The sequence below is a fragment of the Ornithodoros turicata genome, chromosome 6 (assembly GCF_037126465.1).
Source record: "Ornithodoros turicata isolate Travis chromosome 6, ASM3712646v1, whole genome shotgun sequence".
Classification (NCBI taxonomy): Eukaryota; Metazoa; Arthropoda; class Arachnida; order Ixodida; family Argasidae; genus Ornithodoros; species Ornithodoros turicata.
Genome location: NC_088206.1, coordinates 19,647,393 through 19,657,777, shown reverse-complemented (window position 1 = coordinate 19,657,777; position 10,385 = coordinate 19,647,393).

Genomic DNA, 10,385 nt, shown 5'->3' with positions numbered 1-10,385 from the left:
CAGTCCCTGCCGTATCCTAGTAGTGGCAGTAGGCACCGAAAGCCGGCAGTTCTTGATGCGGTCGATCGTCGAGACGTCCAAACCCGTTCTTTTTCTTCTTGCGGAGGTTATCCAGCGGAGCACGTACGGGGTTCCACGACGAACTCTTTCGGTCCGTCTTTTCCTTGACGCGAGCCTTGATGTTTCCCCATTTGCGGTCCAGCTTGTATCCGAAGATGGTCAGAAATCGCTTCAGCGTGTTCGCCATAGCAAATTCAGCTGGCTGTGCTGCGTGACGCGAGAATGACTGCTCGCGTGCCTCAGCCAAATAGGTATAGGCTTCACCCGAAGGTTAGAGCTCGTGTGGTCGTTTTCAGGTTTTTCTCTTTCCTTGACAGCTCAAGACGGTACACTTATACGGATTTTGATCATTCCCTGTTGAAACTTTGGTGTTGGCCTTTTTAGCGGTTGTTGCGACGTCGCAAGATGTTGACGCGAGCAAAATAAAATTCAAAATAAATTCGGGAACGATATTTTGTTGCGAGAAATCGTGACGCTCAAGATTGTGTTTTTTTTCGCGACAGTAGTTCATTGTTATTCTATGTATGCGAGGAGGACCCGGAGATATACGATATGACGCGGGTGTTGCAATTGTTTTTGAACCAGAGATGATTATTCCTCCGTTGTTTTATTGAGCGGAAGAATATATAACATTGCTGAGGAAGAGAATGTCATGCTGTTCTTAACGTTCTTTTCTTCTTTTTCAGCTTTTTTGTCCACAGGCTTTTGCAACATAACCCGCCCAGGAACGACGATAAGCAGACAGTGATAGCGTCATCTTTCGTTATTTGAGGAGAAAGCGAGGCATACGCCTTCCTGTGACGGTGACCATTGACATAAATGCGAAGAGTCACAGAAAGGCGTGCACTTCCTGTTTCCAACAGCGAGAACGGTATCATGCGGAATGATGCTGGAGGCGTGTTATGCGGTGAAGTTCAGTTTTGAGAGCGTATAAGAACGTACATCATTGGACCTTTACCGACTCAACCTTGCAGCTGCCCTCACAACCCAAAACACATGCATGCACCGGAAGTGCAGCGCGTTGTGTATTTTTCCGCGTTATTTGCATATTTGTGTACTTTCTAAGCACGCTTGCTCAAAAGTTGCTACCCTGGAAGCGGCTAAGCAGAAGTGCATAATGACAAGACCAGGGTCCCTATTCTCGTCAAAGTAATCGACGAGTAATTCAACAAACAGTCGAGGTCTTGATCCTGCAATCCTCGTGATAAAGTAGATAAAGCATGAAGAGTGCAGGATCAAGTGCTCGACTATTGGTCGAGTGCGCGTGGCATTCATTTCTGTTCTTCACGCCTTCGTCACGTAACCACCAAAGACAGGCGAGACACAAAGTAATCGAGGTCGATTACTTTCACGTGAATAGGACCCCTGAAAGACAGAAATCGGGAGGCAGCAATACAATTGGATTAAACAAACATTTTCTCGCACTAGCTTCGAGCCGAACACACAAGTCACGGACGAACGCGCTGCCGAAAAATGGCTTCGTCAGTTGAGAGCATTTGACTTTGCCTCCCTCGCGTTACGCTGGCGCAGCGAAACAAAGTGCATCAGCACATGGCGCCACCCCACGTCTGTTTTCAAAACCGCATAAAAGCGTCAGTGTCCAGCACTACCGCAAGATGACGCGCAATCGTAAACCAGTTTTTCATCTCGTACTAGCTCAGGTAGCTTGTTGGCTTGGTGCGGCCGTCGCCCACTCGCAATGAAAAGTTCACTGGGGCAGGACTGGATCACGTTGCGTCACGCGTTAAGAAAATCGAGAAAGAAAAAAAACCTTCGCTCGCATAACCTGGAGGAGAAGGTTCCTCGTACGGAGCAATGCACCTTTCGGTTCGTCTGTGAACTTTCCTTCGCTTTTCCTTCCTGCCGCTGCACCGTTAGAACATTACGTCAAGTTTTCATGAACGCGAGATCAATTTGGTTGCTGTTCCTGGCTCGGTTATGGGCTGACGCTGCTACGCAATCGTCACATTATTACATTATTTATTGCGAAACACGCTTTGCCGAATTTTACGAGATGAAACGCACCTACCGAATTGAATTGCAAAGCTATAGCGACACGGCCAAGCAGCACTACCCAGGTGTGGCAGAAAAACAGTAGGTCTGGTCTGGATATCTACGTTGGTCTGGAAAACTGTACTGGTTATCCGCAATGTTGCTCCATTACTCGACCAATATTGCCAATATCCAACGAATATTGGGCCAAAACGTACGTTGTGTCGGTTGGGCGGTGAAGGTCAGTAGGCGACTTGTGAGCAAGACGTATTATGTCTGAACGAAGATTTCCAAATTGTGAAACTTCTCTGAACTATATGTTATAGCCTCCAATACGGGTCAAAATGATGTGTTACAGTTAGCTTTCGCGCATGTACGTACTCACCGCATACGTTGGAAAAAACGAATGCAGAGTCCGGCGTTCACTTCCAGTGACTAGAAAAAAAAAGAAAAAATAAAAAAAATCTTGCGCACGGATGTTGCGGGAAGCACTGCTGGATGTTCCTCCCCTTCATTTTTTTTTCTTTGTTCTCTCTCTCCTTTATTACTATATTATTATTTTTTATTTTTTGTAAAGTTGAAAAGCTTCCCACTCTGTGTAATTTTACCGCGTGCCTTCGGTTCATTGGAGTTTTAAAATCAAAGAGCAAACAGAACGCAATGAATAAACAGACCAAATTACTTCGTCTGGCAAACATCAGGCTGTACCCGGAAAACCACAGTTCGCGGTTTACTGCCATCTGATTTTAGAACCTAAAATATATTGTACGTTCCGCTAGGGTTGTGCAGCATTCGTCTCGTCGGAAATATTGCGAGGGTCATTAGTCTCTATAATTTTATAGTAGCCTTTGTCATACTAATGTCATCTGAATTACCACCCTTTTTTCTCTCTCTCTTTTTGGTAGGGCATTGAGAGCAAAATCAGTACAGAATTCTAACACTGTATGCAACACTCTAAATTCACTTTACATATTCGCAGAGTGATACCAAAACGGCGTACGCCCCACTTGTTTTCAGACTGAATTCGCGAAACGAGAGTAACGGTGATAATGTGATGTAATAATACGTGTGATATAATTCAGGTAAAAAATGCATAAACTAACATGGATTGTAACGTATATAAGGTGTGTAAGAGAAAGTACGCGAGACTGAAGTTATGGCCGCAGTCGATTGCGGTAATGTGGACAACGAACAATGGCTGATGACTGATGAGTGTATCGGAAAGTCAGGATCATTAGGACAATGATTAGTAACTATGTTGACGATGCTTTATGCATTGGCAAAGAGCCGCTTACAGGTTCCCTTGACTGTTTGTTGACTAATTGGAAGATTCCTCAATATTTTTATTTCTTTGTTTATTTAGTCACGTGACACATTCCATACAAAGGACGGAGGAGACAGGAGGAAACATTTCCCTATTGAAGTCACATCCCGACTGAGTTTATCAGTGGTGAGCCCTTACAGACCGGATAACCGCATATCAATTTGTGCAGCACTACTATACTCTAAGCTAGCTGTCGTATATATATTTCCATATACTGCACACATCGTTCCTGAAGGGCAACCCGTATACCAGGGGTAGGAGATTACGAAATGCATCGCCTGCAAAAAAAATGACGTTTCTGTGACGTCAAGGACTGGACATGAGAGAGAGAGAGAGAAATACATGATGACGATGATATGGGGAAACAACATGAACAATGGGACTGGACATGAACAATGCTCTGCGATACGACATTATCGCGTACGATAAAAATTAGAGGCAGAAGGCAAGTTTTCGCACTGGGCTTCCCATGGATGTTTTGTACAGACGCGTAGATACACAACTGTCGTCCGTCATCAAGCTGACCAACGAGATTGCCGAACACGCCAGCCCGTTTTTCACGAAATAGTTTTGCGGTGGCTAATCTGTGGCCAGGAATCCTGCAATTTCCTGGATTACGCGATGAATAGGGAGGGAAAAAATGAAAGAGGGGAACGCTTCCATTCTATGTCTATTGCGTTTCGGTCGATTGGAGCGATTTTATCCTCTCATACAGCGTTTTTGTAAAAGCAGGTTGGTGTACACGTAATATCATCCACACGGTTTTAGAGGGAATTAATAACCTGAAAATCGCTTCGGGAACGTAATTCTGTGCACTTGCGTTGTTCTCCATTGTCCTCAACAACAACAGAGAAAGATGAATTGGGAAATTGTCTGTCTATGTTTTCCCTGGGTTTTCCGACAGATTTTCCAGACGAATGTCAGCACAGTTGACGGAGTGAAGTCGGCCCAGAACACATACTAACCACCCTGTCCCCCACTCCTTCCAGCTGTCCTCTCTCCATCTGTCCACGTCTGTACGTCAGTCATAACCATAGTTGCTTCGCTGCGCTAACGCGGAAAAAATAATCGAATCTTATTAAATCTGATCGGAAGAGAGATCGGGGTGTACCGCGTTTTTTGTGGCAATTCACGCATATTTAAATTGCCACAAAGAGGCGTACGACTCCCACTTCCAACAAATGAGGAAGGAGAACAATTTCATTCTCAATGGCGGTCGGTTATGAGCGCCTCATGCGGCGGCGGAGTTCTGTTTAGAGTGTATAAGTGGGTCGAAATGAGACATTTTTTTGCTTGACGTCATCTATCTCAGAAACACGCTGCTGACTTTGATGAGAGGTGTTCCTGTCTGCTTCATTTGACTTGGGAATTGGCGTGGTTGGTGCATGCGTTGAAGACAAGAAAACAAAATCGTCTTTTCATGCCCGGAAGGTGAATCCTCGCCAAAAAAGCTGCAAATTTGTGTAGTTATTTTTCTTTTTCAGTGGAGCCTTAGAAGTATACGTCAAAGTAAGTTTACATTATATTTGTTTATTTGTCTATAGCTGGATTTGTACAAAATATAACAACAACAACATATATATTGTGATGATGAAGTGGGGAGGTTTTCCACTCTAGGAGTGGAACGCTACCCCATAGTTAGGGGTCTAATATGAGTGGTGACAATGATCAGTGATGACGATGAGAGATGACGGGAATGATCGAAGTGGCGATGAGGATGCTGAACGTGATCGTGGTGGTGGGAGTGTCCGAGGGCGCTGCTGGGGTCATAGTGAGTCCTTTAGGCCTGTCGCCTCAAAGAAGTCAACCACGTGACGTAAGGCCGCCCTGGAGTCGGCCGCGGTGCCCCAAGGGCCGAGGATGGTCGACAAGTTGAAGGGGCGGCAGCCAAGGGTGGCAAGCTGCGACTGCAGTGTACGCCTCTCGTTGACATAGGTCCGGCAGCGGAGGAGTATGTGCTCAACGTTGGCAAGTACGCCAAACTCGTTGCACATAGGGCTAGCCTCACAGCCTAGCTGGTATCGATAGGACGGAGTGAAGGCCACATTCAGACGTAGCCTGTGGATGAGTGACTTCAGAGGACGAGGAAGCTTTGCAGGCAGTCGGTATGACAGCGTTGGATCTACATTCCCCAAAGAGGACATAGTTGGAATGTCGTGTTGCCACTGTAGGGTAGACCAGGAATCGGACAAGTGCCTGAGGAGGGATCTTCTGTCTCCTCTCGAGAGTATAATGGGCATAGAAGGTCGTTGTTGGTGTGCAGCGGCAGCGGCAGCGTCGGCCTCGTGGTTCCCAGTTATTCCGCAATGCCCTGGAACCCACTGAAAGGCAACGTAGTGGGAGCGATCTTGTAGGGACTTCAGGGCGCACAGGATGTCTATCACCACTGAGGCAAGGGAACCGCGGATGCCCATGTTTTTAATGCGCAGGAGAGCTGCTTTGGAGTCTGTGTAAATTACCCAGTGCCGCAGTTCACAGTCTTCCGCATATGTCAAAAATAACACGATAGCATAAAGTTCAGCGGATGTCGATGAGGTACGGTGAGATAGACGACACCCACGTGTAACAGACTGTGATGGAATGGCAAAGGCTGAAGATGAAGTGTCCCTGGTCGACGATCCATCCGTGTATACAGCGGTACTGTTGCGGTACAAAATATAAGTTCTCTATGTGACTACCGGTTTGTGGAGAAATATGCACTTTTGGTAAGGGCATGCACGGGGCATTACGCGACAATGTTTCATTTTTAGAAAGGCGTAAGCCAACAATTAAAGGGGCACTAAAATGCAAAAACAAGTTTACTTAAAATTACGTTACATTGTTATGTACGTTGGATTGTGCTAATTGAAACACGGACTTTCATTTGAGAGTAAGTTATTTTTGCACTTTAGTGCCCCTTTAAGTAGCCTTCATATTTTTCCGAGGGTATTTCTGTCTCACTCTTTGCCTGGAATCTTTCGAACGTACGAGAAACGAACAGATTTTTTTTTCCAACGCGAAGTATGACGACGAAGCAATACAAGAGCGCACAGAAATAAAGCGAACCACCTGCGTCGCGTCAGATCTGGCTGTGCCTTATTTGCAAAGGACAAGCGCGCTGCATGTGCGGTATATATGGGCTCATCGAGATTGGGATGGGAATCATGATGCTCATCTTGCTGGTTTTCGTTGCAGGAATTGGTACTGTTCATTTTGGCAGATTGTCTTATTTTACTCCGAGGGTCGCAGCAAACGATTGTGACTTTTAGAGTTTCACTGTATATTTTTGTGTTAAATTCTACTCTACTTCTTTCGTGTTTACAGATAGGAGGCTCGAAACTCCAAGGAACTGTTGTGAACTTTTTTTAAATAGAAGTATACAATGAATTGAATTTGTGTCTCATTTGTCCCATCTTATCCAAGGTGCAGCACTGGTTCACTGTGAACAGTGATACAGAAAAAAAATCATGCAAAGAATGTGTGAGGTGGTGTACGTTTCAAATCATGGACATTTATACTCGTATGAGCAGGATATGTAAGACAACAGTATATTACTTTTGTAACTACCGCGATAACTTCAAACTCTCGTTGGTGGGCACAGTGGCAAAGTTCAGAGGAAAATGCGATGCCTTTTTAATTTGATTTCGAGGAAATTTGCGATGGAGGAAAAATACGGTGCCCAATGAAAAATGCACTTACCCTCGAATATATCTCAAACGTTTCCTTTAGCTACTCTCGTTTTCCTTCTTTATTCTTTATTATTTTTAGGAACATGGCGAAACAGAGTGCTAATCTGCAGTTCGAACAACAGCCTGACCGCTAATCCTACTTTGAGGAAAATAAAATTACTCGCACTCAGACCTTCATTCGAGGGCACGGCAATTAACGCGCAGTTGAGCAAGGTCATTTGTCTTTTCGTACTGGTTCGGGGTTAAGCCACAACGAGCAGCAGACTCTGTAAGCCATTTGTCGCGAATATTTCATTTGTCATTTCAATAAATGTTCCCATGTTTGTACTGTGTTCCTCAGGGAGGAAGAACAAAGTTGTATATGTGAAAATTATATATTGAAATTGATGTGACTTGCTTCTAATAATAATAATAATAATAATGCAATGTCCAAGATAGTCCACTCGATAATCCAAGTTAATCCCGGCATGTACAACCACCGAGTTATCAGTTATTAACAATTTCGGCATTTATTTGACATCCAAATGGTGCGTTTCCAAGTGCGTATACTCCACTGACGGGTGGGTAAAAAAAAAGAAGAAGAAGAATTAGAAGACGAACGGGTGACGAACAGATAAACATTATCCAGTAAATAATCACTGCATTAAAGAACAAGCATATAGAGCGCAACAGATTAAAAAAAGGGTGTCATAGGAGAATGCAAATCTCCTGGCCTTGATTATTTTCTATCAAAGAGCCTCGACAACCGGTCACAAGGCAAAGGTACGAAGCAGCACCTCAATGCAAGTCCCATATTGTGGTACGTCACATTGAGCTATTTCGCAGAAGTCTCGTTGGGAGATATAAGTCTGTCGAAAAGGTAAATTTCATTGTTGCGTGTGCCTTCATCGTACTCATTTGCGGACTAATTTTTCTTTCAGCCCTCTGCACTCCCGTCGCTGTAAGGGGCACTGAAGTGAAGGAATTTCTCGATATGAAATGTGCCGTTACCTTGACACGGACACAAAAGGAACCAGGGAAAGGTAACGGAAACGGTATTATACCGGAAATATAGCAGGTAACGGTAACAGAAACCGAAACGGATATCGCACAGTTAGAATACCTGAAACAGAAACGGAAAGGACAATAATTTACGGTAATAATTCGGGTACCGCAGGACCCGAATTATTGCAATTCTTCACCATATCATGTAGATAAATTTATGAAATAAACCTCACTGAAGCAAACTAAAATTAACTGAAGAACTAAAACTAAAATGAACTATCAAACTGGAGCATATAAGTAAGTAGTATACAGTAAATAGAAGCAGCATAGTTCTTATACGCTTATGGTGACCTGGAAGTTGCAAGCGTGAGTAACATTCCCGGAAACCATGTTCATATTAGCTGTTCACAGGAATCACGTACCTACATGTACCATCATCGTATCGTATCTCTATTTGTGTGTGTGTGTGTTGAATAAACGTTGTCTCTTGTATGCATGTATCCCAGGAGTCCTCAAAATAGACTTCAGAACGTAGAGTTCTTTCCTTTTTTTAAAAAAAAAGGAAAGAAAAGAAAGAAGGAAAACTGGTGGAAGGCTGGAGGTGGGGCGGTACCGAAAACCGAAACGGAAACGTAACGGAAACGAAAGCAACAATGGTGGTAACCGAAACTGAAACAAACAAATAAGGGCCAGTAACGGAGGTGGTAACGGAAACGAAAAAGATTCCGTTACCTTTCCCTGAAAGGAACGCGATTCATCTGAGGCGTCATTCTTGATTTATCAGCCAAAGACAATTTACGCTTTCCCTCTCCCTCTCCTTCTCAAGAAGGCTGACAATGCGGAGCGGGCTCTCATTGCTCTCCTCCTCAAACGATTTGTCCAGTCATCGCGGGAGATCGTTTGAGAAGGCCAATCCGAGGCCTCTTCGCATTGTCGCGCTTTCTTTGCGCGTATTTTTTTCGCTCATAAGTCACGAACGATGCAACCGGTGAATCCCGTTCCCTTTCTGTTGGTACCAGCGTAACGGCATCTTGCGTTCCGCGAGGAGAAATTGTTGTAGATTAGTGCCCCTTTAAGAAAAAGCAGCCGAGCACCTCGATTGCTTCGATAACATAACTCGAGATAACAACGGTCGCGTTTGGACGTTCTCGCGCAAGCTGTTCAAACACAATATATCATATGGTTATGCATAACCATACACTCTTAAAAATGAACTTCACCGCATAGCACGCTCCTAGCCAACAATCATCTCCAATGATATCGTTATCTGCATTGATTTGTTGAAAACGGAAGGCGCACGCCTTTTTTGTGACACGTATGCTGTTCATAATTGTCACAAAGAAGGCGTACACCTCCCGTTTTCAACAAATCAGGGGTTTCATTCGAGATGATGGTTGGCTTGGAGCGTGCTATGCGGTGAAGTTCACTTTTAAGTGTGTAGCGCAAAGCCCTCTTATGTGAAGACATCTAATGACTGACGGGGTTACCCGTGGTCACGCATTTGATGAGGAACGTCTGCGCTACGCAATGCAAAAGGGCTGTCCCTGACACCATTCTTCTTTTTCTTGCCTCTGGCTTTATTTCTGTGCTTGCAGAATCACTGCTCTTCACCTTTTACACAGAGCAACGCGTGGGCTCCGCCGTCTGTTGTCCCACTTCGATGGCTAAGAAACATCAAACGTGAAAAACAACTAATGATGATGATGATGATGATGATGACATGGGATGTTTCACCGGCTGCAGCTCCGGTGCCCTACTCCATTACACGCGATAAAGAAACGCGTGGACGTCATCTTATTTTGTACTCGCGTTACTTGCCTTCTGCAGAAATCCAGGGTGAAAATATAGCGCATATGTACCTGCCTGCCAAGAGACAACGTTTATGCCAACGTAGATATTGTCAGGGAGCGCCATTTTTCGGTCCGGCCCGCATCCTTAAAAAACGATCCGAAGCCCAGCCCAGCCAGGACTCGGACCCAGCAAGACCAGGCACGCGAGTTACGCAGATCGGAATTCCATCACAAGTCAATTACAGCTTCAACTGCGAACAGCCTATAGATCGTACGCCCCAGATATCACAAACACCAACTAGTTTATTCGCTGTTTTTTTTTTTCGTGTTAGCGTCGCAACAACTGTGGCTATGAGCGGCGATGTGGAAGAAGGATGTTAGTATGCATCCTGAGCAGACTTCAGGGGCCGGCATTCGTTGGTAAAGTTTGCGGGAACGCCCAAGGAAAACCTGAGGTAGCACAGCGAGTGAAGGGATTTTGAACCCAAGATGCAGTTGGGAGTTTATGAAAGTTACCCACGAGAGCTACCCATTTCCGGCATAGGCATACATTGCACTCTTTATTCG